The 25072-nt window shown below is 46.7% G+C and overlaps 1 protein-coding gene across 1 annotated transcript in view; it reads right to left on the bottom strand.

Annotated features, from left to right (window-relative positions):
* CDK14 (cyclin dependent kinase 14) overlaps positions 1–25072 on the bottom strand; it is a 2636151-nt gene that overhangs the window by 368843 nt on the left and 2242236 nt on the right. The gene's annotated exons all lie outside the window — the stretch shown is intronic.

The raw sequence follows: 25072 nt of genomic DNA, 5'->3' as shown, positions 1-25072 counted from the left end.
CATCCGTTTAACTCATCCATCTATTTTCATCCATCCTTCCATCCACCCTCTCACTCATTCACCTTTGTGTGCCAAGACATAAGAGGCCCATCAAGAACTCTACACCCGCTGTAGCGGCTAAAGTGGAGGAGACTGTGCTATACCTGGCCTCAAGAAGGACATTGGAGCTCAGGCTGTGCAAGCAGAGTATACGTTAGAACCTAGTCTTTCCAGGACGGTCTGAGAGACATCCCTCCCCTTAAAGAGTCTCTTGCCCTCCTAACAAAGGCTAATGAGGGAAGTGAAGGCACCGGGGAGGTGGGGGGCTGAGACAAACACCATATAAGGGTGCCCCTATGCTTGGTGCAAAAGCACCCCTTCTCTCCTGACTAGTGCAAAATCTCTGTAACAGGCACAAAAAATAAAGCGGTATCTGCAAATGACCTTTAGCCGGTACCGGCGGCTGCTTCTCTCCAGCAAAATCCACCATAACATGCTATTTTTTCTTTTAAGTTAATGTTAGTAGATTTTTTTGCTGCACACATAAACGTAAGCACTCATTTGCTTGGACTATAAATATGTACAAAGGAATTCATGTATTGTATTCTGCGCGTGTGTGTGTATGTATATATATATATATATATATATATATATATATATATATATATATATACATATATATATACACACACACATTTAGTAACATACTGTAGTTATACTGTTTAATGATTATCTATCTAGCGCAGAGACCGTACTGCTGTAGCTCAGACTTTCACTGTAGGCATTTCGAGGCCCTTCATTTAAAATATAATGATTTCTCATCTTTATTCTCCCTCCCTTCAAAAGGTTTCACTGCTCCTGATGTTTAACGTTATGCAAAGACGTGTTTCTGCCAATGAATATCGCCTTATGGTTATGCTTCTGCAAATAACCTGCTGTGAGCTGATAAAAGGATTAATGCAGCCAAAATTCTTAATCTGTGAAATTACAAATTAAATTCTCATATTAAAAATACCACCCTGAGGTATTTTTTGTGGTTTTAATTCCCCTCTGGTGTTCTGCATATATTGTGCGTGTTAATGACTAGCAGAAGCCTCTCTCTGTTGGCAGCCTGCTGCCGAGTGATAATGTGTAGGCATTTACTTGACTGATACAGCTGGATTAAACCACTGACTGTTAAAGTAAGTGGCAACTGGGCAATAAATCCACATTAGCTGGAAAGCAGTACTACAGAATTTAGATTTCATAGGCTAAAATCCTGGCTCGAGTAAATTGTTCAGTCAAATGGGATTGAGATATCACTCCTACAAAATAATCCGACCCCTCTCCAAAGTAGATGGAGCGCGCACATTAATTAGGGAAATCACTTTGCTTCATACACGAAATGCATCTCCATGCATCATTAATTAGCACAAGGCGCCTTTTCAGTTTCACTGACACAGTACATGGGCCAGGATGCTGTGGGGTGGGGTGGTTAGAGGAGGAAGGGTTTAGAAGTTTGACTGAGAACACCAAAGAAACAAAAATGTGTCTCCTTATTAAATGTATATTATCGAGAGGGCAAGTATTGAAGGCTCTCCTGAGTATGTATTTTTAAAGTCTTGCATATATTGATAAATATAAAGTTTATGTTCTGAAGGTACATAGGACTGCAGGAAATTACTCTTGTATGATGCATCAAAATAAGTGTTAATCACCCTTCCTAAATGTTATGTGTGGATACCGAAAGTGGAGCAATTCTGAATCTTTGAGTACCTTCTGCACAATTTACGGTTAGAAAAGAGGACTTTGGAGGCGTGGCTTGGACGGCAATGAGGACGGGCGCCTAGGTCCGTTACCTCCGTAACCCTGGGGCGCAGAAAAGCGAATAATACAGCGAAACGAGCTCGGTCCTGAAACACAAGACCGGTAAAAGACGTCGAAACGCCTGGGGAATACGAGGATCAATCAAGAACGGCCGCCAGTAGTAGTCCGCAGAAGATTTGGGCAGCACAACAGGGCGGGTGAGGAATCACCAAAATGGCGCTCTTTTCAAAACGAGGAGCCGAGCCCTTGAAGAAAGGCGCACGGAGGCGGTGTGGAGAGCGGTGTAACCAAGAGACGCATATGGTGATCGCCGACATCCCGATCGCTTCGCTCCACAACTAGTAAGTGCCATAGAGTGATATATAGAGCTGAAGTGGCATAGTGGACGCAGTACAAAACCGAAACTAGAGAGAAAGCAAAAGTACAACTGGGGGCCGCCATCTTAAAGACTAACCCTTCACATCCTGAGCACTGCTGTTGTGAGAGACAAGCGAAGTGCGAACGCCAATAACAAGGTACTCCGCCGAGGGTACAGCCAGAAATTAGCATTGCCGCCGAGCAAAGAGTAGCAGCAGCAGCTACGCGTGTGAGGCGACACAGAATGCGAAACTTGAAATAGCGCAACACACAAAGTGGTGGAAAGTGAAAGCGCGTCTAGTTGTGGCCATTTTGAATCCTAGACCCACCCCACAAACAACGAGCGATGCACAGAGATTGGGGACTTCCATACAAACACCCGGTCAAGCCGGTCAAGCCGGGGAGGGAATTAAGCAGGCGGTCGCAACAAACACAGCCGCCCCACCAGCGGGAATCCAAGCAAGCGAAGAGAGACTGCTATATCGGATACAAAACGAAACCAAAAGGGCTCCAAAGGGCGCCGCCATTTTGAACCACGCTGGGATAATAGAGGGAACAGGCGGGGTGTTGCGATAGACGCAATTATCATAAGTGCACCACAACACAACGAGCGACGACCACAGCGCCCAACCACCACATAAAGGAACTGCGAAGAGCGGAGTATATCTTACACGCTCAAAAAGGCAAACAGGGCACCATGAACTGCAAATAAGCTGTTTCAGGCTGTCAGGAGCTCTGGAGCTCCGGAGCTCCGGCCAACGAGCAAGCAACAAGTGCAAGGCGGGAAGCCAACTAACCAAACGGTGAAAACTGCAACTTAAGCCTCCCATCATCGTCTTCCACAAAGGAAGCAAGGAAACAAAAAAATCAACGAAGGCAACGAGCTAGGCAAATCAACGAAACAGACAATAGACAATATGCAACTGGAATTAGCAGCCATAAGGGCGGATCAACAAAAAACAAACTGCAGGATCGACGCTACGGAGAAGCGCATCAGCAACATAGAAGACGACAATGCACAATCGAACAAAAGCCTACACTCCATTGCAAAGGCCTCATCCGCCCTACAGAAGCAGCTAGCAGATCAAGAAGACCGCAACAGAAGGGCGAACATAAGACTGCTTGGAATCCCCGAAGGTGAAGAGGACAAGCCCGGCTCTTGCACAAACTTAATTGAAGAACTGATTCCACTACTAACAGGCATCAAATTCGACAGACAATTTGAAGTCGACAAAGCATACAGAGTGCCTGCAACCAAACCACCTCACGGGCGTGGCCCTCGACCAATCATCTGCAAGCCCCTAAGATCAAACCAAACTGAAGCTATCTTTGCAGTAGCAAGGAAAAACCCGAATCTAAGATGGAACGGCCACAAAATAATAATTACGCAAGACTTCTCAAGGCAAGCAGTTGAGACCAGAAAGGGATTCCTAGCGATAAGAGAAAGAATGCGGAAGGTCCCTTGGGGACCTGTTCTCCTTCCGCCGTGCGGTTAAAACTTTTCTGTTCCCTTAGTGCTCTCTTTTTATCCTGTGCTGTTTAGTTGTGTTATGCTGCTACCTTGTCGGGCGCCAGGACGCTCCTTCGCTGGAGCATCTGTGCGCTTAATAAATTCGCATAACATAACATAACATAATGTCACCTTTAGCTTTGCGGGCCCAGCCAAACTAAGAATCACGGACAAATGGCGAACACAGATCTTCGAGGACCCCAGCGACCTGAGAAGATACCTCCAAGGCCCACCAGCAGAAGATATGGAAGCCCAAAACACTGGTGTTGGAAAAAGGAGAGCATCAACAAGCAACTGTGAAACAGAAGGCGCTAAGAGAAACTAGGCAACAAGACCTCGGTCACAACAGACCACAGTTTTGATATACTGAAGGAACCACCACCACACATGGGAAGACTAAGACTATTTGCAACTGAACTACCTCAAGTCACAGCAACCTACCTCAACGACAGGATCAAGGCGAAAAGCCGCGACTGCAGGAAGAAGTAGCAGAACAAGAACTCCCATATATCCTTTAAACTATCTTTGGATAGCACTGTCATCAGCCCATGGGAAGTTGAACTCAGCTCATTACAAGCCTCAGGGGAAAGGAGGGGAGGAACTTTGCTGTTGCACGCTCGTAATGCAATCAATGGGGCGTGGGGGGGTGGAAGGGGTGGGGGGTAGTGAGGGGTGGGAGGTCCTCCGAGTACAGTTATCTGGGATTTCCATGCTTTTCTTCTTCCTTCTTTCCTTCTCTTCCTCTATCATCTCCAGCCTAGTCGCGGTCGGACACAAGCATTTACTATGCCATCACACAAGACAAAAAGTACACCACATGGGGTAACAACCAAATGAATTTAGGGTCACCAAGCAGGGCGCCCAAGATTACATCAGATCTTCGCAACACTTAGCGACACTATATCTAAGGGATGACACCAAATGCACACACCCAAACACCCACAACCATTAAGGTAGTCTCTTTCAATGTCAAAGGGCTCAATCACCCGGTTAAGAGGAGGAAAGCCATAGAATATCTTGGCAAAACCAAGAGCGATGTGTGCGTGCTCCAAGAAACTAAACTGTCAGTAGAAGATGCACAGCGACTGAAGGCTAACTGGATAGGCCAATCACTATGCGCGCCAGCTGTTCACAAAAAAAGGGGAGTCATTACACTTATAAACAAAAAATCTAGACTAATAGTACAGGACAACTACGCTGACGAAGACGGTAGAATCCTAATTACCAGTGTCAAGAGTGGGGAGGACACGATACACATTGCCAACATATATGGACCCAACTTAGAAGACAATGACTTCTGGAACAATGTTGAGAACGGACTGGGGAAGCTTCCACAAGACGACCTCCTAATAGTAGCTGGCGACCTCAACCAAGCACTAGATAGCACAATAAACAGACACCCACAAAGAGTCAGCCACGGCTAGCCAGGACAAAACATCCTAGGGAATCTATGCGCCAAGCTCAACCTAAAAGACCCATGGTGGCTACAACATCCAGACGAAAGAGACTACTCCTTCTACTCTCACCCTCACAACTCATATAGTAGAATTTACTACATCCTCATCTCCGCACCCCACACCCACCTCATAGACCACACAGAAATTGCTCCCAGAACAATATCAGACCACTCACTCATCAGTCTAACACTCAGGGGGAGACACAACGAACAGCCTAGCCGGAGGTGGAGATTCAATAGCGACATCCTTAAAAACCCGAATAACGTGGCCGAAATAGAGGAGACCCTAAAGGAATACCTAGATTTCAACGACAGCCTGAGCACTGACAGAGGCACCCCTTTGGGATGCCCTTAAAGCCACAGTCAGGGGGAAAAATCCTTAGCATTAAAGCAAGAATGAACAGAGAAAGAAGCAAAAAAGTAACAGACCTCGAAACCCAAATTAAAGACCTAGAAAAGGGCCACAGCACGAACTTAGAAGACAAAAACACCTTGACAGAATTAACCAAGAAAAAACATGAGCTCGACAGGATCCTTAGCAAAAGGGACGGTATGTGGATAAATAAATACAAAGCTATAAATCTATGTAAAGCGAACAGAGCAGGGAAAGCATTAGCCTCATACCTCACGGGTAAACAGAGACAATTTTATTTTTATTTTATTTTATTGAATTTGTATTGCGCTCAGCTACCCAGAAAGGGTTTCCCGGCGCCAGGAACAGCCTAAAGAAGAAAGATAGGTAGTTGCTGAAACAGGAAAAGCAGAAAACATTTGACCAACTAAAACAGAAAAGTTTTTAGCTTTTTACGAAAAGCCAGAAGATTGGTCTCCGTTTTGAGCGTCAACGGAAGAGCATTCCACATCTTCGGCCCCAAATGGGCAAAAGAGCGGCCTCCCATTTTTGTCAAGCGAATTCTAGGAATTACAAAATTGGCTTGATTTGATGACTTAAGGGGACGATTTGGCTGGTATGGCCGGACAAGATTGTGCAAGTATGTGGGAGCGGAACCCTGACGGATTTTAAACATAAGGCACAAAGTTTTAAAAGCTACACGGTCAGCAATTTTTAACCAATGAAGGTCACATAGGGCTTGTGTTGCAGACATTCTACGTGGAACATTGCACAAAAGGCGGACAGCTGAGTTCTGCACAACCTGGAGTATATTCATTGTGGCTCTGTCAGCTCCCAGATAGAGCACATTGCCGTAGTCGATACGGGACATTACAAGAGCCTGGACAACAGTTCGACGAGTAGACTCAGGCAGCATCCATAGGATCTTCCGCAACCAGCGTAGAGTATTAAAGCAGATTGCAGCGACCTTAGTTGCCTGTTGACGCATCGAGAGTTTCTCGTCGATTAGAAAGCCGAGGTTACGAACAACTGGCACGGGGGTAGGCAGTGGACCCATGTCACTGGGCCAGTGTCTAGAGCCCCACAGATCTTTATGTTTGCCAAGTACAATAACCTCGGTCTTATCACTATTGAGTTTTAGCAAGTTAACCTGCATCCAGGCTGCAACCCGAGAAAGGCCGATTTTAAGGGCAGAGGTGTCCTGAGAACTACTGTCAGATAGGGAGAACACGATCTGCGTATCGTCTGCATAGGAGTAAATAGACAGACCGGCGTCCTCTACAATCGTAGCAAGGGGTCTGATGTAAATATTGAACAACAGAGGGCTCAATATAGACCCCTGCGGAACGCCGTAAGCAGATGAACAGATCGCCGATTCAGCTTTGGTTGAAAATACCTGAAAGGTACGCTCATTAAGAAATGAAGCCACCCAGGCAAGCGCAGATCCTGCAACACCAAGGGAGTGCAACACACTATTGCAGCGATAACTGACAGCGAGAAGGTATCGCAAACGTCAAACAAAGAGATCCTCAAGGTTTTTAAAGGCTTCTACGAATGCCTGTATAAAGAAGACAAAAACCTCAAAGTAGACAAAGGGGCCAGCCTCCTTGACATCCTAAACCTACCCAGTTTAACCGAGGTGCAGAGAACATCATTAGAACAAGATATCACGGGGTCAGAAATGGAGAGAGCATTGCAAGCCTCAAAGACAATAAGGCTCCCGGACCAGATGGGTACACAGCGGGATTCTACAAACAATTCCTCCGTCAAATAAAGGCCATAATGGAGGAGGTGTTCACTCACTGCTTCCACAGAGGGAAAATGACTGCCTCAATGACTGAGGCCAATATAATAGTCATCCCAAAAGAGGGCAAAGACCCACAACATCCACAAAACTACCGCCCTGTTTCTTTAATTAATGTTGACTGTAAGATCTATGCTAAGGTCTTGGCGACAAGGCTAAACGCGCTACTTCCAACCCTAATCCATAATTCTCAGGTGGGCTATCTCAAAATCAGGCTGTCCCAAGACAACACAAGGCTTTTATGTCACTTAATAAACCATGCCTCCTCTAAAAGCGAACAAACAAGGATGATAGCACTGGATGCCGAGAAACCATTTGACAGAGTGTCGTGGCCCTTCCTGGACCAATGCATGTGCAGGTTTGGTCTGGGAGGAAACTATAGAAGAATGGCGATGGCACTATACAATGAACCAAAAGCCCGAGTAGTAGTCAATGGGTGCACCTCAGAGACGCTACTCCTAGAAAGAGGTACGAGACAGGGGTGCCGACTATCCCCAGCACTCTTCCTGCTCTCCATAGAACCACTGCTATGCATGATTAGAACCAACACAGAAATAAAAGAAATCGAAATCAAGGGTAACACAGTCAAGTTAGCTGCTTACGCAGATGACATACTCATCACTACAGAGAATCCTGGACACTCAACAGCAGCCCTAATGGCTACCATTGAGGAATATGCACAGGTCTCGGGCTACAAACTCAATAGGGACAAATTAGAATGCAAACCCCTAAACGTGCACACAACCAAGGCAGTACTAGGGAACTCAGGCTTAGCATGGCAGAAAGGAGCTCTGAAATACCTTGGGCTACACTTTGAGAGAGACCTCAAAACCACACTGGACCACAATGAAAAGACTTTTTTAAATAAAGTGAAAGAGAAACTTGCAATGTGGACACCAAAGTTTGTCAGTTGGTGGGGCAGAGTCGAAACAATAAAAATGTTGATAGCACATATGAGCAACTACATGCTCAGCATGCTCCCGCTAATGACCACAGAAGACTTCCACAAAAAATTAGATACCATGATAAACAAATTCCTATGGAGGAACAAGAAACCCAGAATAAGCCTTCAGAAACTAAGGCTGAGCAAAAACCTAGGAGGCCTCAACCTCACTAATTTCAAAACATTCCAAACGGCATGCCTAGCCAAACAAGGGTTACACTGGCTTTCGCCAGGACAAGACTACACACCGGCTTGGCTAACGCTAGAAAGAGCAATCCTAAATGGTCTGGATCCCATAGCCCTACTCGCAGCCAACAGACACCCGAAGCTAACAGCACCATATTCAAAAACACTAAAAACGCTCTTCTTAAAGTGGACAAAAAAATGGAGATTAGCATTAAAAACACAAGGTGGGAATCCATTTGGCTCAACACAAGAATAAAATACAAGGACAAGAACAAGATACTAAACATGAACTCCTGGTACGAACGGGGCATCTCCACCCCCAACCAACTAGGAAAACTAAGCACCCACTCACATTCAACACCCTAAAACACCTCCACAACCTACCAGACATAGATTTCTACAGTTTTCTAAAAATAAGGGTGGCACTCACCAAGGCAGATCTAAACAATGAAACCCCATCAATCCTGCAATACTCAGCTAACTTAAACAAAGTTGGCCACCAAAAATCGCATCTGTACAAACTGCTAAGCCCAACCTCAACAAAGCTAAACGCCAAGACACTAGAGTACTGGGAAGGGCAACAGAACAGGTGCTTCAATGTCAGGGAAAAAATTTGCCTGTGGAACTCAGTAAGCACAAACAAAGTCACCCCAATACTAGCACAGACAAAATACTGGCTCCTACACAAAGAATGCTGGACTCCGGCCAGACTAGCAGCCGTAGGGATCCGAGACAACGACCTATGCTGGAACTGCCACAAACAAAAAGGTGACTTAGCTCACCTTCTCTTTCACTGCCCCAAAGTCAAAACATTCTGGAACAAAATAAGAGACTTCATAAATAGCTTAATGGGATTCCCATTGCAAATAGACTTCGTAGGGGTAGTCGGGGCCTTCATGACTCAAGAAACACAAACTAAGAGCGACAGCGAGCTATTAGACATCCTACTAACAGCTGCAGTCAAAACAATCCTGGCAAACTGGAAAGATACAGGGAAGGCATCCTTCAAAAGCTGGTTTAACTGGATCACCTTCCTTAGAGGAGCAGATAACATAACATCAAAACACACACCCAACTCTACCACGAAGGGTGAGATGTGGCACACCCTGGACAACTATCTGGGATCACATAAGCCACCATAGGCAAATCACAGAGACCAACACCTTAACACACTCCCCACACACACACACAAGGTGTACTCCAGTGGGTTGGCACTTAGCAAGAGGCGCCAATAGCAATGTCTGCTACTCTCTTTCTCCTTTCTGACCTTTTTCTTTTCCTTCCTAGGAGGACAATATACGAACAAGGCCAAGTCGTAATACGCCTAGCCTATGACAATGTATATCAGTCGTTTGCGTAAGCTAGCCGGAAAGAGTGACGCCAATTGTAACCCCACCGGCGTACACCTACAACAATATTGCCTTCACCATATCTGTACTGTACCTACAAAATGTTCTAATAAAATCTTTTGAAATCAAAAAAAAGAAAAGAGGCCTTTCAGCCTTTCCATGAAACAAAATGCATTGGTTGACATCCTCCAATAATGCATCATAACAGTGTATTCCTTGATCTGCATTGTGAGACACCCAAACAACTGAGCAGTGGCGGTTGGTGGCAAGTCACATTGGTGAGGTGTAAAAGTAAACATTTTACAAAAAATCACTTACCTTAAACTGCAACTTGAGGTTCTCTAGCACGTCCTCATTCTGCAGCACGTCCTCCGAACAAGAAACACACAGCTAGCTCTCCCATCTAATCAAGACGCTGCTCTAATGCTGTTAAGCAGCATGAGTGTAGAATCTTGATTGGATGGAGCGGGATGGCTCTAAACTCCAAAAGGCACTGTAAGCCTACACCTGCTCTCCAACCCAGAGGCTGGAATGGCGCATATCGGTTTGGACCATAGGGAACCAACATGCACACTTCAAACTTAAGTGGCCACTCCTCACTGCTGCCAATCAATGGCAGCTGTAACACACTGGCCCTGTCCTTGCAGTCGGTTTGCTGGCAGAGAGTAACAAAATACAATGGTAATAAAATGATTTAATTAGCATTTTATTTTTCACACTTTCTGCGCAGCGGGGGGGGGGGGCTCCTCTGCTCACATGGAGGAGCCACAGCTGCAATTGAGTGTTGCATCTTTTTTCTAAAATTCGTCCGACTGCATTGGGTCAATTATATAAGATACCTGAAAAATTATATACCTAATGACGTAGAGTCATATTTAAATTAAAGTAATTCCTTCCCAAGGCTTCAAAAGTATCAATTCATGTTCCATGCAGAGTCGATATTGAATCTGTCTCAAAATGGCGAACAGGCTTCGGTCAGCTATTAGATTTGGTGCTCAGTTGCTCACCGATTCGCATGGACTGAAAATGTGAAGACATTCCTTCATCTCAGTCTTCTGTTTCGGGGAGACAAAGGTGAACAAAACAAAGTGGTAGAATGCGATGGCATTGTCAGGGGGTTGACGAGCCTCTTTGAGCGCCAGCGTTCCAATTTATATATTTTTTCGTGACAGAGTAGGATCTACAGAAAACCTTCTGGGGCTGAGGCTTGCTTAAAAGGCGTCCAGAGGATTTCTATGTCTAAAAGGAGAATGTGTGTTCACACCAATGAGGAGGATTTCAGCAAATCCTGCTAGGTTGTTACAGTACGTTGCCAGACTTCCGGAGCCTGGGGTTTTAACATTTTCTTCCTCAGAGCCACGGATTTTTTTTAAAGGATGTAAATACTTCATAATATTCCAAATGTAATTGAATACATCTGTACTTCATGGAACATGTTCAAGGAATGTGCTTTTGTTTCATGGGAGGCGAACGCCAGAGCTGTTTATGAATAGCTGAAGGATTCATAGTTAATAAAATTATGTTCAAGTCTTTTCTTGTTACATTTTAATGCCACAAGTCTACCAATTACTCTCCATTGTTCCCGGGCTTTTGAACACCAATGCTTCCCAAAGTTATCTTCCCTAAAGATATTTGTGGATGTCGCGGTATAATATGTTGCGGCTTAATAATTCAAGGAAAACTAATTAGAAAATATCTCATATAGCGGGTAGACCCCCCCCCCCACCCAGTTACGTGGCTGACAGTTTCTAGAGCTTCCTTAGCTAATGGAGTTTTTGGCAGAATATAACACGCAAATATGCTGAGTAGCAACCAGCAGAACAAACCAAAACACAGCCAACCTTCAAACTTATAAAACTGAGTTCAGCCTTAAAACCAGTAGTGGAAAACAATAACAATCAGAAGTACATTTACTTAAAACATATTCAATCAACAATTATCCAAGTGTACGTTTATTACACAGTGCTTGTAGAATCCTCCGCCACCTACCATCTGTACATTTGGAAATCTTTCAAAATTGAACTAAGAGATGCTAAAGTATAAAATCCATAGTCAAAAGAGACACGGGGTCTTTAAGATGGACCAAATATTGTCCCTTTAACACGGTGCACTGATTTCTGTGCAGTTTATATATTTTCACCCATTATCCTTTCTCACTAGTCGCAATTTTAAAGCGAAGAACTGGAAACTAGGGGATAGATGTACGAAGCCTTCTGCAGTCGCAACAAAGCATGCCGATTGCGAACGCAAAAAGGCTTTTTCTAATGTATCATGCCCAACTTGATCGGTAACACATTACCAAGTCGAAATGTGGTTTGACATCTAATAATGTTCCTTCTAAATACCAAAACATTGTGGTATGTACTATTGTTTTGTAACCAGAATACAGTGACAAAACATTCATACTTTGCCACCAACTCAAAGCTGGTGGTTACCCTTTCGCAAATGGGAAGAAGTCCCCTTGGTTAGTATCTCTAGAATTTTGAGAAATTCACATGAGGGGAATCTGAAAACAAAAGTTTCCCCCAGTCATTCAATGTGCTTTTGTCAGTTACCATTGACCCTAATTTATGTTAATGATTTGAGGAGAAGCAAACAATGTTGTTAAAAGCAAAGGAGCACTACGTGTGCAGGGTATTTGGTCTCAGGTTTTGACACCTCACAGGAGTTGCTGAAAGGTGAGTTCAACAAAACATGTTTTAATTGGTGCTGCAAATGCTTTCAAACATGTATGTCTTTCTTGATAAAGAACCGGATATTGACACATCTGAAGACAAAGCATCCAGGTTGTTAGACCATGATGCACTGCCAGATGAGCAATCCGTGAATCATGGAGGTCAATAAAGGAAGCCATAACACCAAGACCTGAATCTCAGCCTGTTACCCTGCTACCCACTTTATACTACATCCAATGGGCTAGCATCAATATTTCCACAAGCTCAAAAAAGTGTAGAGGCTTACATTGCTTTACCTGTCTTTAATAAAGTCATGTTCAATGCCCAGAGGGAGCTCCAGATGACTGACACTACCTGAGAAGCCAAAGTAGGAGAAATTGGGCTAGATGGACAACCGTTTTTTGCATGCTCAAATGGGGTTGCGACCTGTTTGCGCATGCAAAAAACAAATGGCCCATGTATTAACCCTATTTAATGATTTGTGACTCGCTAAATAGGATTGGCGACTCGCTATTAAGAAGGGGCGTTCCAAGGGCGTCACTTCCTAATAGCGAGTCTGAACGCTATGCACGACTGTTTTGCGACCGCAATTGCAAAACAGTCGCTGTTTACCACCCTTCTCAGAAGCATGGTAAAGCACTCACAAACGGAAAGGTGTCCACAGGTGACCCCCTTCCCCTTTGTGAATGCAGGGGAAAATATTTTTAGGGGCAGGCAGTGGTCCCAGTGACCACTACCTGCCCTTAAAAAATTAAACGAAAACGTTTCATTTTTCTTTTTTTAAATGCATCCTGTTTTCCTTTAAGGAAAAGGGGCTACATAAAAAAAAAGAAACTGCTTTATTTAAAAGCAGTCCCTGACATGGAGGTCTGCTGAGCTCAGCAGGCCACCATACCTGGGAGGGCCAGCCATTCCCAATGATCGCAAATTGAGAGTGCCTCATTCATATTCATGAGGCATGCACTTTGCGACCCCATGGGGAATCACAAACAGTGTCTGAGACACTGTTGTACATTGTGATTTGCGAGTCACAAATTGCGAATCGTAATTTGTCGCCATTTGCGAGTCGCAAATCATAACGGTTGTACATCTGGCCCATTGACTGATAATCTGATACAGGTACCAAATACAACTGAATATTGTAAACTTAGTAGGTTAAAAAAGTCCACAAACTGTTGTATACTATTGGGGAAGTTTGCCATTTATGGACAGTTTCAGAAATTGCTCTGGATAGCCACTATGTTTCCAGGTCGACAGTGCAGATGTCTGTTTGCGAAAGACATCTTGTGGGCTTACCAAGAACACAGAGAGTCTTGAAGCCTTCCCATTGCTTACCGTTGGTTGGCTTTCATTCTCATTTGTTTGCTTTTTAGGTCTTGCCTGGCGTTAGAAGCGCATGCAAGAGCCTTTTGGGATCTTCGAACAGTAGCAGCATTCCTCCCCCCCCGCGCCTTGAGACCCTCACGGGTATGTAGTACGCTTTACAAATGCTATGATTGATTAATTGATTGATGTCTGTACATAATCAAATGCATCAGTTGTGTAGTCGCTATTATTTCAAAAAGTATTTTGCTTTTGTCCACTTTTGTATTACAAATTTATTAAATCAACATAGATGGTACAATTTCATAAGTATTTCAGGAACTGGTATGTGATTTTAGATACTATATTAAAGGCACAATAAAAATAATTGCAGTGGTGTAGGTCTATCTGTAGAACATTCATACAAGAAGGGTTCTATGTCATCATAGCAATCAATATAGGGATCCTTTTTAGGGCTGGGTTTCACAGAGTCAAGGTGCAGGGTTCATTGTAAGACATTCAAACATATCAAAATCCAATATCCACATGCTGCACCTATTTGTTTTGGTTTTTTAACCTTACTATTGATTCTTTTTTATATTGAGTAATGACAATTTACACAGTAAATTGAATTCAATGATCACAACGATCAGATGGCACAGATGTTGCTTACATCACTGTTCGAGATATCAGATCGAACAGAGCCGAATACTGTCGGGCAGGAGGAAGTGGAGATTTGTGCATTAAGGTGAAAAAGCCTATGACAGCATGGTGCTATGTGTGCAACAAAAATATATAGTTATTCAAGAACGTTACAAAAATAAGGGGGAAAAAGCCCGCTCCCATACCCAATGTGAGGAAAGGAGAACTGAAAAATAGAGCAGGGAAATGTTTATCCTTTGGTCTGGAAGGCGGGAGGCGAGGGGTTAAGTAACTGCACCTAACAGATAATGCACTAGATGAGTGTAGGGCGGAGTCGCAGTTAGGCTGTGGGTGGTGGCGCATCTAGGGGGACGTCCACATTCAGGGGGGAAGATTGGAATTCAGCTATTAAAGGGTCCCAGCTGGTAGAGATGGGATATCTATGCAGGCCCCTGATATCCCTTCTGTGTGAGGCCACACTCTTGGCCTGGTCCCAAGTGCGCTCAAGCAGAGAGCAGAGGGGGGAGTCCAGAATGACGGTGCAAGGTCAGCCTAGTTTGCCATCCCAAAGAAGTCTCATTGAAGTAAGTTTGACTGCTGCATGTTTACACAAAGAGCTGGTAAGCCAGAGTATTAAGTGGTGACCAGTTTTCGTGACATGCAAATATTGGACTGTAAGTTGTGACCCAGTTCATTCCCAGAGCCCTAATAAGGGAAGCATCTAGCAGAAATTGGCCCGGAAGAAGCCAAGCTTCTGTGAGGAGTTTCTCCATTGGGTGAAGAGTACCATCCTGATATAGATCCCCAGAGTATGGAGAGTCACCTACTGCCAGACACTCACCTCTGCTAGGGAAGTGACCATCTCTCCTCCCCATGATGTAACCAACAACAAAAGTGGTGGAGCGTATGGTGTCACTGTTCAGGTAAGGAAAAGGCACCGTCGGTAGCAGCGGCATGCTACTCTCAGAAGACTGGATTGGTGTAATGGTGCTCCAGAAAATCGGTGGAAGAGGTGCAGCATGTCTGTCATGTCCCATTAGGGAGGAAGCAGTCGCAGTGTAAGACTGTTGGCGGCCCAACAACCACCAGGCCAGCCATTGTATTTGAGAGGTCAGATAATAGTGGTCAAAATTCAGCATTCATATCCTCTTTGATCAGCCGGTAAATAAAGCTTAGCAAACGCAACCCTGAGGGGTGTGCCATACCAGATGAAATGACCTGTCAGCAACTCCAGCAAGTGGAAGGGGGGCTCGGTGACATGAAGGGGGAAGTTGTCAAAGAAATATAGTCAGCAAGGCAGCATTACCATTTCTGTGAGCGCTATGTAGCCCACCACTGAGGTCAGCAGGGATCTCAAGAATGTTATCTGTGACTGTAGTAGGGCTACCCTCAAAAAGATCAGCTGATCTACGGTAGCCTCGAATGCCCAGGTAGAAAAACATGAGGGGTTGCCATGTCAATAGGGTGCCATTGATTTGAAGTAAATTGAGGTGTTGGGTTGGAAGAGCCAGGATTTAGCCCAGTGGTCCCTAAGAACAGAGAGCTCCGAAAACCTATTAGTTGTCAGTGTTATCTCCATTTGAACGTCATGAATGTCCCTGAGGTAAAGAAGCATGCCATATTCATAAAGGGAAAATGAATGCAGATCGCCGCTCAATGGTATTCCCCTGTGCAGCACCCACTCCCGAATAACATGTGCCAGTGACTCCATTGCTAATAAAAATGAGTAGAGGTGGTAGCCGGAATCCCTGACAGGTCCCTCTGTGCTCGGTATCAGGTCGCATAAATAGCAGCCTGTTTTTACTCTGGCCAGTGGATGAGTCTATAGGAGTTGACCAGATGGATAAAATGAGCTCCCAGGCCATACCTCAAACAGATAAGCCCAGGCCAACGAATCAAAGGCTTTTTCCAAGTCTAGCACCAAGCAACCTGCCTTCTGCCAGATGGGAGGGGCATACGCTATCACACGGAAAAGTCTGCGCAGGTTGAGAGAGGTGTTTCTGGCTGACACAATCCCGTTTTGGTACTGGTGTACAAAGCTTAGAACAAAAGGTGCTAAGCGATCTGCCAGTATCTTAGCAAGTATTTTGTAATCCGCGTTAAGGGGCACCAGTGGTCGATATTGGCAGTGGTATAAGTAGTGCTTTGCAAAGTGAAGGGGGAGGAAAGCGGCTGACATTGTCTCGTCATGTAGTGTTTTCAGGAGTGGGACAAGAAGGGGAGTGTACGATTTATAAAATTGAGGCGGAAGCCCGTCTGGAACCGGAGTCTTGCCAGACATGTATAAACACGTTGAACCCTCAGAGTTAAGTAATTTTGTGGCAATGAGCATTAAAATGAAAAACCCCTTCCAGGCCAGAGCACAGAAGCATCATTTAGGTTGCAGGTAGGAAGTCACATGCAGGTCCACCACCAGGGCTGGAGGGCAACTCTAGGAGGTGACTGCCAAGGCAGTCCCCATCATGGTGGGTGCCTAGGCCAGTGGGCACCAGAGCCGCAGAGAGAGCAGCAGATAGACGCTATTCTAAGGACATTATGGGGAGATGGGCAATTTGTGATTACCATAACTCATCTGCGGAGTCGTTATGAAAAGGACAGGGTCATCCAGCGGGGATGAGCCTCAGTATCATGGAAGCAGACATGGGTGGAAAAAAAGTGGCAGCCGGGGTCATCCCCCAGTCAGCTGGCCCCACAATGACTAGATCACAAGCATCAGCTGCGCTCAGGTAGAAAAGCACATTCACTACAATGCGGCCCAGAAGGGGAATGTCCCTCCCAATGGCCATGCACGCCAGTGGAGCATCTGTGGGCAATTTAAGCGATTAGGGGTCTGTCACCTAGACTCATTGCTACCTCAAAGTGATTTCACACCGGGTGCTGCAGTATTTATACACAACCAAAAGAGCCAGTAACAACACAAGTCCCAAGGGACAGGATTGAGACTTCTGTTAGTGAAACATCATGCTTCGCTACAATAACAGTTTAACAGCAAGGATACCATTAATGCTTGTCAATGTCCAATGAGGCTAAAATTGATATCATCTGCTGTTCAAGAGGTCACACTGGGTGGCATGGCAGAACTGAGCCAAAGGGGGCAAGATGTTGAGCAGCCATCATCACTGGTGGATTTAGTGCCATCTCCATCTTCGTTTGAAGGCTGAGTTGGGCTTGGAACACTGCATCTGCCCGCAATCAATAAGGGATTGTTACAGGGCACTACTCACCCGTGAGGGTCTCAAGGTGCGGGGGGGGTGAGGGAAGGGGTAATCGGGCAGCCCGGTCATTCGAAAAGCCAGGCCTTTAGGCTCTTCCTGAGTACTTGCAATGTGGGGCACCATCTGATCCTGAGGGTGAGTTTGTTCCAGGTCGTGGACGTGGTGTAGGAGAAGGATCTGCCTCCCGTTCTGGCTCTGTGGATGCGGGGGATTTGGCTAAGGCTAGGTCAGCCGAGTGGAGGTTTCTGTTGGGGGCATAGAAGGAGATACGTTCGTTGAGGTATTGAGATCCGGTGGAGGACTTTGTAGGCATGTGTGAGCAGCTTGAAGGTCACTCATTTTTCGACGGGAGCCAGTGGAGGTCTCGTAGTTGCTGGGTGATGTTGTCTTGCCCTGGGATGCTGAGGGCGAGCCTGGCTGTGGCGTTCTGTATAATCTGGAGTTTGTGGAGTACATATTTGTTGATTCCGGCATAGAGGGCGTTCCCGTAGTCCAATCTTTCGGTGATGAGTGCGTGGTTGATGGTCTTTTTGGATTCTGAGGGATCCATTTGAAGGTCTTGCAGAGTATGCGTGGGGTGTTGAAGCATGTGGAGGATACAGCGTTGATCTGTCAGTTTATGGTGAGGAAGGAGTTGAGTATGATGCAGAGGTTGTGTACGTGGTCCATGGGAATGGGAGGGATGCCGAGGGAGGGTGGCCACCAGGTGTCATCCCACGTGGAGGGGGTGGATCTGAGGAGGAGGACTTCCATTTTCTTGGAGTTGAGCTTCAGGCAGCTACTGCTCATCCAGGTTGCGAGGCTCACAGCATCAGCTACCTTTCCCGAAAATGATCTGCTCCAAGCCGGTCAAACGTCCCATCTGCGAGGCCTGCGCTGGCTGGTGACTCAACCGATGACACCAGCCAAAGTCTGCCGCCAACTGGCACAATGGAGTAGAACCCTCAATCTCACAGCGGTCCACCCTGTCACAGGCCTCCTTAGGATATGTGAAGAAGTAGGTCATGGCCCCCCACCAGAACCTGGTGCTGCATTTGATGGGAAGAAATGAGCTCCATTGCTGCTGCAGCATCAGCTTGTAAGAGGGAAAAATCATTATTTATGCATTGTCCACCACCAGATTGTTGAGTTTATGGTCCTCTTTCAATATAAGTGTGTGATGCTTGTAATGCAGAAGTTGGATGGACGGGCCGTTCAATTGAAAAGAATGGCTACAGAGCAGGGTAGGAGACAATAATGTGATAACATAATCCAGGTAGGCTACTGCTCCCTGACCCTCCGCTTTCTCAGGAAGGCCCGCAACAAACATTTTTCTCAGGAAGCGGCCTTCGGCATCCTAGGATCTCTCCTCCAGCACGCAAAAATGATCACATAGTGTGCTCAGCTGGGTCTGTGTATCTTGAGTTTGTGGCTGAAGGGTAACCAATGACCGCTCCACAGTGTGGACTTTGTCAGTAAGTTTATGGTGGTCATCGTACAGCAGGGTGAGGTCTGTCAAAACTGCATCAATTTTATTCTTCTGCGAGACTCAGGAATACTCTATGACTCCCAGGACAATGTCCAGTTTATCATCAATGGAGGGGGACCTTCCGGGGCAGTCCGAAAGTCAACTTTTTCAATGTCTATCTATTGCCGCTGGCCACAGTGGTTGAATCCTGTGGGGTCAGAGTGATCTCATACGCTGATGACACACAACTGGTGTTTTCATTTAGAGATCACTCTGATGCTAGTTTCCCCAACTTCAGATGCTGCCTGAGCAACATCTCCTCCTGGATGTCACGTAACACTCTCAGGCTCAACTCGGACAAAACCGAGGTGCTGCTTTTAATCAAAAAAATCCCCCTCCATCCTTACTTTGGTGGCCACCTGAGTTGAACCCTCCCCCTATACCGGTGAATTCTGCTAGGGATCTTGGTTTCCAATTTGACAATGAATAGTTCTGCAAGGCTCAAATAAATAAGGTAACTTCTGCGTGCTTTGGCAAGCTTCGCATTATCCATAAAATTCTCCCTTTTCTTCCCGTTGACACTCGTAGGACCATTATTCATGCCCTTATAAAATCACACCTGGACTAGGCGAACAGTCTGTATGTTGAAGCGCCAGCCTATTTGGTCAAACATTTGCAGATTGTACAGAATGCGGCTGCAAGGATGATATGTAACATCCCTTACGTCACTCAATTTCTCCTCACTTAAAAAAAGCTACACTGGCTGCCCGTTACTTGCCACATAAAGTTCAAATCCCTGGTCCTGGCATTTAGAGCAATGCAGGGTCAAGGGCCTGCTTATCCCAGAGCTAGACTTAAGCATGCCCAGTCCAATCGATCACTTAGATCGAACCATCTATGCCTCCTATGTACTGCCCGATTTCGTCACTCCAGAATGGGAGGCAGAGCTTTCGCAGTTATCACTGCTCAACCTTGGAGCAGCTTGCCATTGTCCCTCCGTATGCCTGAATCGGAATGTCTATTTGAACGCAATTTAAAAACTTGGCTGTTTTCCAACCCATAGCCGCTCAGAGACATTTACAATTGCCTACTGCCTGTAGCGCCAGGACACCCCCTTTGGTGGTAGCTGCGCGCTTTATAAGTTTCTAAATAAGTAAATAAACTTCTTGTGAAACCAATGTGGGCAATGCTGATGAGTCCAGGGGCGCAGAGTGAGTTCCAGAACACAGATGCCCCTTCTCCGACAGAGGTAATGACCACAGTCGGAGGGAGGAAGGTGCACCTCAATGGGTGAGGACTGCCTTGCAAGTGCCAAGGATGGATGCAACACCTCACAGCATGAGCAACCCAGTAAGCGGAGCAATCTGCAACCCACTGCAATGCACAGTCAGGGGCTCATGGGCTTGCCAGTAGATTCCAGGGTATAGGATGTAGGTCAGGTAGTGTCCATGTGCCGACCACATTAGTGGTCATGGGCCCGCTTGCAAGTGCCTTGAGACAAGGCAGCACCGTGCAGCACCAGCAGCCCAGTATGCAAGATGGTACACAGATTACCACCAGTGGCAGAGGGCAGGCTTAAGCTCTTGGTCACACTCTGCACAGTTTATGGCACCTCTGCAGTACCCCTGCCATACCCTTCTCACCATGTCTCCAGCCTCCATTGTGTCCTACGTTCTTTTCCCACACCATCGGTCTCCACTCTGGACTAGAACCAGCCATGGAACCCAGGTCAGAATCAGTCCTGATCAAAGGCTCCCCCCAGTTTCTCTCGGCAGAGCGTTCCTAAACAGCACTCAGCTCATATGCTGGCCAGCACAGGACTCCCGTGCCACCACTCCCGGCGTCTTCGCAGCCTCAGCTTCTCAGGCTAGGGCCTGTGTCTCCTCTGGCTGGTGGACCACTCGGCCACAACTTGCCTCCATCTCCTCTCGGGTCCACCTTCTCCAGCCGCGGATGGGCAAGTGAGGGCCTAGGTGGGCAAGTGAGGGCCTAGGCTGGCAATCCTCACTCTGGGAACATCCTTAAGTCCAAAGCCCCAGCAAGGCGCCTCCCCATTGGGGGGCCTCAGGGAGCCCAGTGCCATTACCCCCAGCCCGCTAACCTGTCCCTGATTCACAAGATCATCAGCGTGAGGGCCTCCATCCCAGGCTATGAGGCATCCAGGGATCTCAGGGTGTGAAAAATGTCTATGAATCGGTCCCTCACTTCCACCACTCCTTTTGCAGGGCACCGCTGGCGTTCTCGCTTCGTGGCCACAGCATGAGTGGAGCACCTTATCCACCTGCTGGGCTGCCAATTATCCTGGCCGCTGGGCTAATCTCTAGGCCCCAGTGCGCAACGACATACAGTAGCTAAGGCCCCGGGCCATGAGGCATGCCCCAACAGTTCGGGTCACTTACATCACTACCCCAAGGTTGCCACCGGCCAGTTAGACATTCTCTGGGAGACAGAAGGGTTGATCTTCACCAGTGCAAGGAGGATGGAGGCTGATAACTGGGTTCCATGCAGAGCTCCTTCATATAGCATCAACCATCTTAGATACTTAAGCCACACCCCCTGCACCTATTTGATTGTTGAACAGTCTCCTTCAAAGAGTGACAAGAAATGTGTAAAATCGCAATCAGTTTTTCACTTCTATTGTTCTGTGACAGGCAGCAGGCAGTAAAGTTGCCAGCAGATTGGGAGAGGAGAAAGTTAGATGTGAAAGAGTCAGTGGCGGCTCCTCTGCTAAGGCGGAGGACCTTCCCCTCACATAAAGAATAATTTGATAATACCATAACGTTATTAACATTTTATTTTTAACGTACTGGCACTGTTTGATTAAGGGGCTGTGCTGTCAGCCTGCAGAGGGAGGAGTGGTGAGTGCACCTAAGTGCACATGACAATTTGGACTGCCATTTCGGGCCGGCCAAACTGCCATGCACACTTTGCATGTTCTTCACCCAGGCTGCATTACAGCCTGGGTGGAGAACATGCCCAGGCTCCCACTCCTTCTGAGCACCGAGCCACTGTGCTCAGACCAATGCTTCGTGATTGGCTAGGGAACCTAAGTGCTTCCTGTTCCTGCCTCATCGAAGTAAGAACGGAGGACAGGAGGCTGTGGCCACATAAGCGCAATTTTCTTTTTTTAGCACTCCCCGCCTGCCCCTACCTTTACTGCCCACTCCACCACCATGGACCCATAGCAGCCACCCTGGACAGAGTACAAGCAAAGAGGCTAAGGCTGAAAAGCTAACACTCAGGATGAGGAAGAGGAGCAGAACATAGGTGAAATAAACCAACATAGTGAATTGGAAGAGGAAAGGATGGAAAAGAACTGAGAAACTTTATCCAGCGAATTTAAATGGTAGCTGTAGGAAGGTAGGATAATTCTGCATGGTTACCCCCACTTTTGTTCCTGGTGCTGTGAGGGTTTCTGACTAGTCTGTCTGGGATCCTACTAATCAGGACCCTATTCTATCTTCTTTCTTGCCTACATTGGTTTGGTAAGTACTTAAGTGTACACCAGCGTCAAATCTGAGATGTACCTATCAGTCCCTAGTATATGTTAAAAAGGTACACAGGGCATAGGTACACCAGGGGTCCCCCATGGGCTGAAGCGTGTATTATGCCACCCATGGGAGACCACTCAATTGGTTACTAAAGGCCTGCCATTGCAGCATGTGTAAGCTGGTGCTAGCACCACTTACAACAGCTATAGGTTTCCCTATAACTAAGGTCACAGCACTTAAAACCTATAAGTCACCCCTAAGGCAGGCCTTTCAATCCTGAAGGCAGGGTGCTTGGTTCTAGGTGTGAGGGTGCCCCTGCATGAGCAGGACACCCCTACAGCCAACGGAGTCCATTCTCCCAGGTTGTAAGTGAGACAGCCATATGACATATACAGGGTCACCGCGTCATTACGGCTGTAACGAATCTTGTCATGTTTGGTATTAAACATGTTGGAATCATACATGCCACACCATAAATGGTATGAAAGGTATGATTCCATGCACCGTAAAGCTCCTTTGGGAGGCCCTCTCTGCTCCTGGTACCAGTTTTCCCAGACCGCAAACCGGGGCTGCTGCAGGCCAGAGACACGTTTCTGCATTCCTGCAGCTAAGCCACGCTCGGGCAGGGGAAAGCAGAATAATAGGTAACGTGTCACAGGGAGGTGTGACCACCTCCCAGACAGGAGTTAGAGTATTAGAGCCGGGTGGGAGCGCTTGCCAGCACCACATAGTCTACGCAGGGCATACTTGGGGCCCTCCATGCATAGTCCAGTTCAAACTAGTTCAGGGAGCTGTTCGCTCCCGCTCTGGTGTGAAACTGGACAAAGGACAGAGGAGTATCCTCCCCCTTGTCCAGCCCCTCCTGTGGGAGGGACCCCTAAATCATCCCAACCCTTTCCTTAGGGTATTTAAGGGCTTACCTGTGGGTGGGTCGCTAGATTCATCGTGGCACAAGATTCATTTCAGACACCACTTCTTCTTCGACTGTCTGGGACTTCGCTCTCAGCATCAAGGCTGCAACTAGGAAGAAACCTGCTGTTCCTGATCTCATTAACCTGCTTGTCTGCTGCAATGTCTAAGCCTGTGCACCATACAGGAACCTTCCAAGGCCTGTCGGCATCCAAGACACCTGAAGGAATCTCCTTTGAAGTGAAGGAGTCACTTCCCGGCATCTGCAGGCACTGCAACTAAGCTGACTGGTCTGCTTATCCTGAGACCCCATGGACTCTGAACGGCTCAGCAACACAGGTTGTTGATATTCACATCCCTCAAGGCCTGCCCTGTCCTCTCACCAAGATTTAGGCCAGTATCCTTCGTCGGAGCTGCAAGAACCAATCCCCTGTGCACCACATCTACTTGCAGTTGCAAAGGCTTGTTGGCTTCCTTCCAACAAGATCTTCGGGCTCCAAGTATCCCCAATATTAAGCATCTCCAGTGACCAAGATCTTCATCCTCACCACCTCACTTGCATCGTGGGCCTGCTTCTTGGGTGAGCTGCTCGAGGTCCTCTCGTGACTCCAGTGCCTCCAGCCTGTGGGTTCTCTTGACGGTCATCTTTGAATTCTTTGGTTTCCTTTGAGTGCTTGGGGCCTGGCTTCACTCCCCTACTTGTGGTGAGTCACCTGGACCTTGCTGGTCCTGACATTGCACCTTCTTCGTTTTCCACGTTGTCTGCAGTTCCCAAGGCTTTTTAGTGCTCCGGACAGTCACCGACCCCTCAACTCTCGACATCCGACGTGGGACAGCTTGTGAACAGCTCCTGGTCTTCCACGGTGCCATCTGGTCCTCAGAGCTGCAGCTACAAGGTCCCCATCAACTCTTCCGCAGCACCCGACATTGGTGGGCATTCGTCTTCTGTGCCTCCTGGTCACTTCCGTGTGGCATAGACTCTGTCCCCTCTGCTTTTAGGTACTCCTCGACTTGAATCCACATTTGGGTTCCACTGGACAATTTCTCCTTCTCCAGCAGCGGCATCTTTCTGAAGTCCTCCACTGGGTTCGACTGTGGTTTCCGACGCCACTTCACACCTATGCACCCTGCTACCCTAGGGCAGGTATCCTGGTTCCTAAGGTATTCACTGGTGGCGTGGCTATCCAACCTTCTGTCTTCCATTTGGGTTTCTTCAGGGTCCACTGGGAAGGGTGCTTCTTTAAAATTGCAACCGCAACTTACCTATTGACTTGCATTGATCCCGTGGTCATGTTTCAACTCTGCACACTGCCTCTGTGGGGCACCTGGTTACTTACCTTGGGTGGTTCATTGGGTCCCTCACACTTCTACGTCTTCTGGGTATAGTCTTAACTTGAGTAGTGGTTTGCATACCACTATTTTAGTATATGGTTTGGTCTCCCCCTGGTGACCACTGTGTATTACGTGCTACTTAACTGTTTATATTGAAAAGTATTATGTGCATTGTGTGTATCTCTAGCTAGGAGATATCTGTATATGTTAGTGAGAGATAATAAATACATATTTTTATAAATACACTCTTTGTTTCTTTTTCACTTACTCTATATCAATAAGATTATGTTATGGTGAAAGAAGCTGCTTTACACTGC

The sequence above is a fragment of the Lissotriton helveticus genome, chromosome 10 (genome assembly GCF_964261635.1).
Source record: "Lissotriton helveticus chromosome 10, aLisHel1.1, whole genome shotgun sequence".
NCBI lineage: Eukaryota > Metazoa > Chordata > Amphibia > Caudata > Salamandridae > Lissotriton > Lissotriton helveticus.
This window is presented reverse-complemented; position numbering and strand designations above follow the sequence as displayed.